The sequence below is a fragment of the Equus caballus genome, chromosome X, assembly GCF_041296265.1.
Source record: "Equus caballus isolate H_3958 breed thoroughbred chromosome X, TB-T2T, whole genome shotgun sequence".
Taxonomy (NCBI): domain Eukaryota; kingdom Metazoa; phylum Chordata; class Mammalia; order Perissodactyla; family Equidae; genus Equus; species Equus caballus.
In genome coordinates this window covers 119,860,077-119,868,145 of record NC_091715.1, presented here as the reverse complement: position 1 = coordinate 119,868,145, position 8,069 = coordinate 119,860,077, and the positions used below count along the sequence as shown (strand labels likewise).

Here is an 8,069-nt window from a genome sequence, read left to right as displayed (position 1 = left end):
GCAATGTGACGTGCAGCCCTCTGTCCATGGTTTTATAAATCCCTCTTTTGTGAGTTACATTTGGTTAGCAAAGGTTGATCCCCAAGAGACTGAGTCCAGGGCTGGACACCTAAACCAAACTGAGCTAATAAATTCCTTCTGAGGGAATTTTTGAGCTAAGAGAGAAATCAGTTTCTCTCTCTGGATGGTCAGATCCATTCCATGTAAAACTCGGGTGATATTAGCCACCACATTTTCTTCCATATGGACTAGAAAGAGAGAGCTGCTTTAATGTAAGAGGGAAGAATGAAACACAGGTACAAAGAGGTGCAGAAGCAAGTGGTAGAAAGAGAATCCAGATAGCATTTATCCCACAGTTCCAGTTCATCTCTGAAGATCACCTGTATTCAGGAACTTGGGTTTTATGAGACACCCCTGAATTCATACTAAAAAAAAGAAATCTCCTTTTGTGTTTAATCTGTAAAATTGGGATAATAACTCTACCTTCTATGGTTGATTTAAAAGAGTCTGTAGGAGCCGGCCCCATGGCATAGTGGTTGAGTTCGGCACACTCCGCTTTAGCAGCCCAGGTTTGCAGGTTCATTTCCCGGGTGCGGACCTACACCACTCATCAGCCATGCTGGGGTTTTGTCCCACATACAAGTTAGAGGAAGACTGGCACAGATGTTAACTCAGGGCTAATCTTCCTCAAGCAAAAAAAAAAAGAGGAAGATTGTTAATGGACGTTAGCTCAGGGTGAATCTTCCTCAGCAAAAAAGTAAAAATTAAAATAAGAGTCTGCAAATTTGTAAATTTATAAAGCCTTTAGAACTCTGCCTAGTACATAGTAAGTGCTAGATAAGGATTTATTAAAAAGTATTTTTGTTACTTGCAACCAAGAATGCTGTAACTAATAATAGAAGGATCCAAAGGGCATGCCCAGGCTCAATGGGAAAGACAGCTCTGATCAAATAGCACCTAATAGGAGAGCAAAAGTGGGAGGCAATGACATATATATCATGTGTAAGAAGCACAACTCAGGGCTGGCCTGGTGGCGCAGCAGTTAAGTGCATATGTTCCCCTTTGGCGGCCCAGGGTTCGCTGGTTCAGATCCCGGGTGCAGACATGGCAGACACGGCGCTGCTTGGCAAGCCATGCTGTGGTAGGCATCCCACATAGAAAGTAGAGGAAGATGGGCATGGATGTTAGCTCAGGGCCAGTCCTCCTCAGTGAAAAGAGGAGGATTGGCAGCAGTTAGCTCAGGACTAATCTTCCCCTCCCCGCCCAAAAAAAGAAGGGCAACTCACTTCAACTCAGGATACAAATTTTTAACATTTCTTTTAATGTTCAAATTATTATGACTGAGTTTTTACATTCCATATTGACAGGAAATTCAGTCCTTATCTTGGGGTCCCTTAGAACACAGGGTATCAGATATACTCCCTGAGACTACTATACAGCTTTGGCCACTGGGCTGGATTACGTCCCACAAGGATGATGGGGTATGGTTGCCCAGACAAATGTTTCAAGATAAAGTAGGTTGGGCTCTTCCAATTCTTTCACACACATGGACCTTTGCTTGTGGCATAAACTTGCCCACAGGAGGGGCTGTGCTGAGGCAGTTCTGGTATCAGTGGCTTCAAAGACTTGGCAGAAATGTCCCCCAATGCCCCTTGCACCACAGGAGCCTCAGTGCAGGGGCCAGCCGCCTGGTCCTGTCTCCTTCTACCCTCATAGTGCTTTTTTTTTTAAGAGAAGTAAGCCTTTATTTCCTCGTTTCACAAATAAAGCTGGCTGAGTTGGTTGCTTTTGGTGATTAGTCAAAGATACCAAATCTCATATCTTCCTCCAGCTCCTCCGACTCTTCCTTTGCTTCAGCCTTGACTGGGGCTGCGGCAGCAACAGGAGCAGCAGTGGTGTCAGTGGCCTTGATCTTCTCAGCAAGTGGGAAGGTGTAATCAGTCTCCACAAGCAAAGCGAGGACCCACTTGTCCCCACTGGTGATAGAACGGGGGTACTGACGTGACAGCTGGGTAACCAATCTGCAGACATATGCAGGCAACATTACAGACACCCAGGAAGCAAGAATGCAAAGTTTCCTCCGTGACGTCAAGCACTTGAGAGTTGTAGATACTGCCATGATCAAACACCTGCTGGATGATAGCCCAAGGGAGAAGGGGGAGATGTTCGACATGTTCAGCAGTGTCGCTTCTAGTCTTAATCAGCCGCACGCCACTCAGAATTTCAATGGTGCCCCTGGAGATTTTAGTTGTAATGCCTAAAGCCTGGAAGGAGGAGGTCTTCCCAGGCCTCAGACCAGTGTTCTAGGCTGCCACAGTAACTTCACATGGGGCAATGGTACCAATACAGGTGCAGCTGGCACCTTATTGGCCAGCAGCAGCACGTCACTGATCTCATGGGAGCTTGTTGGTCCTTCTTCAGGAACAGAAAGCCTGCTTTCCCCCGGATATGAGGCAACAGTTTCTCCAGAGCTGGGGTGTTTTCCGGATGCCCTTGAATGGCCTTGTGCATCATGGTGTTCTTGCTCGTCAGCACCACAGCCTTCCTGCAGAGGGACATGCAGATCTGCTGCATCTGCTTGGAACCCACATTGTCTGCTCCCACAATGAAGCATTTTACATAATCATCCCAAAGCTGGATGATCTTAAGGAAGTAGTTGGACTTCCAGGTCACCCTGTCTTCCCCAGGCATCATGGTGCTTCCTCAGGGATTGCCATGCAGGGTTTAAAGATGATGTCACTCTCATGAGGACACCTGGCAAGCGGAGGTCTCTCATGGTGCTTGTGTGTGTGTGTGTGTGTGTGTGTGTGTGTGTGTGTGAGGAAGATTGGCCCTGAGCTAACATCTGTTGTCAATCTTCCTCTTTTTGCTTGAGGAATATTGCAGAAGATTGTCGCTGAGCTAACATCTGTGCCAATCCTCCTCTCTTTTATGTGGGATGCCGCCATAGCGTGGCTTGATGAACGATGCTAGGTCAGTGCCTGGGATCCGTACCTACAAACCCCAGACTGCTGAAGTGGAGCACACGAATTTAACCACTACATACCACCAGGCCACACCCTCTCATAATGTTTTTTATCTCAGGAGTTTTGTTGCCCTTTCCTGCTCCCTGGAATGGGCCAGGACCACCCTAGTCTATCCTAAAACGTTATAATAACTTTGGGCCTCAAATAGAAAAGGGTTGCGATCTCAGTCAGAAATCCAGGATCTCAATCTCAGTCTCAAATAGAAGCCCAGGTACTCCTTATGCAAATTTCCTCTATTCCCTTGGGACAACTATCAGTGTCCTATGTTGATGGGCATGTAGTGTTTTATATTTTTGTAAGTCAAGGGCCATTCTGGTGACTTTCCCAGAATAAAGGAGGAAAGCCTCAAAGGGAATCAACGTCTTCACTAAAAACTGCCAGCAACCTCCAAATGGCAGCTTCCCTGCTTAGGAAATAAATAAGGAGAGTCTCTTCATGGGGAACCACAATGCATAGGTTTGCCATCCCCAAGTTAGAAAATGGAAAGACACTGGCACCTAGAGGAAGGGAGGGAGGTAGAGGAGTGAAAATTGATGGAGGTACAAACAAGACTGGAAGCAACAAATCCAAACCACAACTTTGCTTATGACCAACCTAATGCAGTCAAGAGGTACTATGCAGGGAGGTAGCTGAGGGCAGCATGGGCAAATACACACTCCTTGAAGGAGCACTGCCAGGGAGCCCACAGACCCTGCAGCAAGGGGTCTGCAAAGCATTCTGCTTGCTTCTTATCGACTTGGCAACAAGAGCTTCTTTCCCATTGGATCTACTTATTGAGGTTGTGCTAGAGCAGTGGTTCCCAAAGTGTGGTCCCCAGACCAGCAGAGCAGCAGCATTACCTGGGAGCTTGTTAGAAATGCAAATTTTGGGGCACCTCCCAGACTTGCTGAATCAGAAACTCTGGGGCGGGGGGTGGGGAACCAGCAGGCTGTGTCTTAATCACCTCCAGGTGATTCTGGTGCACACAAATGTGATAACCAGTGGCCTAGATCTATTTTAATCCACAAGCTCTGTGCTTTGCGCTGGGGTGGGGATGCCTGATAAAACACAGAATGCCAAGTTAAATTTGAATTTCAGATAAACAACATTAAGTTTAGTGTAAGTATGTTCAAAATATTGCGTGGGATAGTTTTCATTTTATTATATATTTATAAAAGCATCTGTTGTATATCCAGAATTCAAATTAACTGGGCATCTTGTGCTTTTATTTACTAAATCTAGCAACCGTAGGTGGGGGTACTCCAGGGAAGATGATGATGGCACAAGCCTAGCCTTTGAAGGGGAGCAGAATTTGCCACCCCAAAACATGCCTTTTTGGCAGAAGAATTATTTTAGACTGATTATGTTTAAGGAAGAGTGGACACAGGGAAATCTCTGGAAACGGAGAGAAGTTACCGTTTTGTAAGACATTTAGATTTATAAGGGAAATCTCCATTTGTAAGGGTGTCTCCCCCTCTCTACCAAAAAGAGAAGGATGACTCTCAATCGCTAGAAACTCTCATCAGTGGACAAGGCATGGACTTTGATCTGCACAACAACCTTACCCTGGTTTGCTGTGCTTTTCCTGGTCACCTCCCATAACTGGCTCCCCGCCCCCAACATCTTCTTTTGTCTTTAGCTGGAGATGGTATTTAAGGTGAAGGCTTGGGTCATTTCATAGAGTTACTCAGTTGTCCTGGGTCTCTCCCATGTATACAGGAGGCATACATGCTATTAAACTTCTGTTTGTTTTTCTCCTGTTAATCTGTCTTATTACAGAGGGGTCTCAGCCAATAACCTAAAAGGGTAGGGGGAAAATTATTTTTCCTGCCTACACCCTCAAGGGTCCCCCAGATCAGTTGGGTGTGCAAAGCTTTGACATAAATCGGATAGAGAACAATTACAGAGAAAGCATACTCAAGAGTGTAAAACTTAAATCTCAGGGAATTCTAAGCAAGCACAGAGCATGGGGGTGGGGCTGTGCTGTAGGATAAACCAGAAAAGAATTTAGGAATTGGATTCGAGTTCACAGTTCAGACTCCAGGGGTCCCAGCTGTTGTAGTTTCTGGCAATAAGAATTGTATTATTTTTCTCTCTCTCTCTGACCAAACTCCTGCCTTGTATCCATAAGGCACCTTTGTGTGAATTAGAAAAAGGCATCCTTTCCTTAGGTCACCTGGGTGCACAGCTTGGAGCATGGATTTGGGGCTGGAGCTCAGCCCCCACTCACCCCCTCAGCTAGGCACAACCCTTTGTGGCTGCTCTGAGCCTATTGCCCTTGTGACAGGTCCGCCTATTTGCCGGCCACCTTGGACCCATTCCAATTGCTTACACTCTGTCTGCTTTGTTTCAGGGTCCTGGCCATCAGTGGGGGGCCCTGCCCCCCACCACCCAAGGCTCGGTTTTCTAAAGCCATGTTTGTCAAAAGCATCTGTGTGCAAATTCCTTTGTTCATAATGGTGGCATTCAAGTTGAATTGTGCATGAAATTGTCTTGCTAAAGGAGGCGCTTTCTCTGTATAAAAAGGGGCAAGAGAAATTGAAGGATCTTATTAGTTAATAAGAATTCTGAGTAGTGAGATTCCAAATTAGCATAAAATAATTTCTTGTTCAGAGCACGTGCAGCACCAGAGTAAAAGAATTCTTTTCTTCCTCTTTTTTTGTTAAAGCATTTTGTTCTAAAATAGTATAATCACAATAAGACATTCCAGTGTGTGAATTATAGTATATTAAGTCATGACTAATTGCATTGATTTGCATTCAGGGTTTTTTAACATCTGTGTGGTAATTATCCTAATCCAATTTGTTATGCAGAATACAATCAATGTTATGTATGTTAGTGTTTAAGGCCCCAACACAATTTCCTGTAATAAAACAGAATGAAATACAAAGGTAGCTCAGGTGGAAAGACAGGCTCATCTTTTATAGATATCAAGCTCCCTTTCTTGATCTCCAAAATTAGCTGGGGGTGGGGGACAGCGGAGATCAAGCAAATTTAATTAGCATTTTAAAAGGAGGCCCAAGAAAAGAGAGAAAGGGAGAGCGCGCTCCTGAGAACAAGCGAGCAAGCTGTATTAAACCCTCAGGAAGAAGACTTTTTTCTAACAGGCTGTGGCTTTCAGAAGCTGCCAGAAATAATGTCCTGACCTCGCTGATAATGAGCCAATGAGCCCGTGCTCTGCTGACATCGTGCTATTTCAGGAAGGGTTGCATCTTACCTGAGAGTCAGGGTTTAGCGTTAAACCTTTCATTTTTCTATCCTTTTAGGAAAAAGGTAGAACTCTGCCTAATATCGCCCGGAAAGTCCTAGGAATCTGGGGCATAGATAAAGTATCTGAGCAGACTTTAGGCACAGGCAAAGCAAGCAGCTATGTCTGTGTAATTTGTAGGGACACTAGCGAGCCCTCCCCCAACCACTACCTCCAGACACACACACGAAACCTTACTGCCCCCGTCAGATATCTGAATTTCCTACTTTTGGCCATCCAGTCCTTTAACATTTGCATTTATCCCCTTTAAAAAATGCCAATCTGCCTCACCAAAAATACAAACCTTAATGACTAGTACTTAACCAGACTCTTTCGGAAAGAGGAGAGTCAAGAGAAGGTGGGGTAGGTAGGAGATGTCTCAGAGGCAACAGAGGCCCTGAAGGGGTTAAAAAAGGCCTGAGAAGCGAAAGTGGCAGGTACTACGATGTTCACTTACTTTGCCACTTTTCTGAGTACACAAGTCCTGGCACCCTCCAAGGGTCCCCCATGTCTATAGGGAAAGGGAGCAAAGGTAGACAATGGGATCCCCTCCAGCCACCCCTACCCTCTACCCACCTCTTCCCCAACAACCAGTCCCCCATTCCTTTTTTCTGTTGCCCTCTTGTTCAATCCATAGTGTACACCCGTGTGTCCCCAACGTGGCTGATAATGAGAATCACCAGGAAAGCTTGTTAAATATATAAATGCCTCATCCCCTCATCAATTCAGATTCAGTAGGTTGGAGCTAAGGCGCATGCATAGGTATGTTTAAAGCTGCTCCCCCAGTGATTCTAATGGGCAGCTCCACTGAGTAACCACTGGCCGCAGCTTAGGTTTCCCACCAGGTGCACCTGCCTAGGCAAATGGAGGTCACAGGGGTGTGGCAGATGCCAGACACAGTGAGCAAAACTGTGCCCCAGCAGACTGGGCCTGAAAAAGACTCCTTCTGTGACCAAAATTTAGTCAGGCTTTTCTAAGCCCTTATTTTGACTAGGCCCTGTCCTTGGCCTGCCTTTAGTAAAGAATCCTGCTATGTCAGTTTAGCAAAAGTGCCCCCAGAGATATGTGATCACGCTTGATATCTGATCAAGTTCCTCATCCCCCACCATTGATTTCTAAGTCCTTGGCTTGCCTATAGTAACAATCCTGTTAAAGCCAGTTTAGCAAGAATTCCCTCACCCTTAATGTCTATCTGAGTCAGCTTGAGCTGCTGTAACAAACTACCATAGACTGGATGTCTTAAACAACATTTATTTCTTACAGTCCTGGAGGCTGGGAAGTCCAAGATTGAGAAGCTGGCAGATTCAGTTCCTGGTGAGAGCTCTCTTCTAGGCTTGCAGATGGCTGCCTTCCCTTTGTGTCCTCACATGGCCCAGAAAGAGCACTCTGGTGTCTCTTCCTCTTCTTATTGGGACACTAATCCCATCATGGGGGTCCCACCCTCATGACCTCATCTAAACCTAATCACCTCCCAAAGGCCACACCTCCACGTACTATCACATTGGGGGTTGAGGCTTCAACACATGAATGCGGGGGTCGGAACACAAACATTCAGTCCTTAACATCTAGTCAAGTTCCTCTTAGTAATTTTGTACCCACTGACCCCCTCATTCTGCTCATTGGCTATAAATCTCCTCTTGTCCTTGTTGTATTAGGAGTTGAGTTCAGTCTCTCTCCCCTATTGCAATAGTCTTGCAGAAAGTCTTCTTTACCATTTTAACAAGTGTCAGAATAAGTTTTCTTTAACAGGCCCTTAGGGGAAAAACTACCTCTGCCAGACACCAGGGCTCCATTTAGCCAACTACTTTCTAGTTAGT

The 8,069-nt window shown here is 45.6% G+C and overlaps 1 pseudogene; it reads right to left on the bottom strand.

The window, feature by feature from the left end:
• Positions 1–1,298: 1,298 nt before the first annotated feature.
• Positions 1,299–2,777, bottom strand: LOC100055003 (large ribosomal subunit protein uL10 pseudogene; annotated as a pseudogene).
• Positions 2,778–8,069: the final 5,292 nt, after the last annotated feature.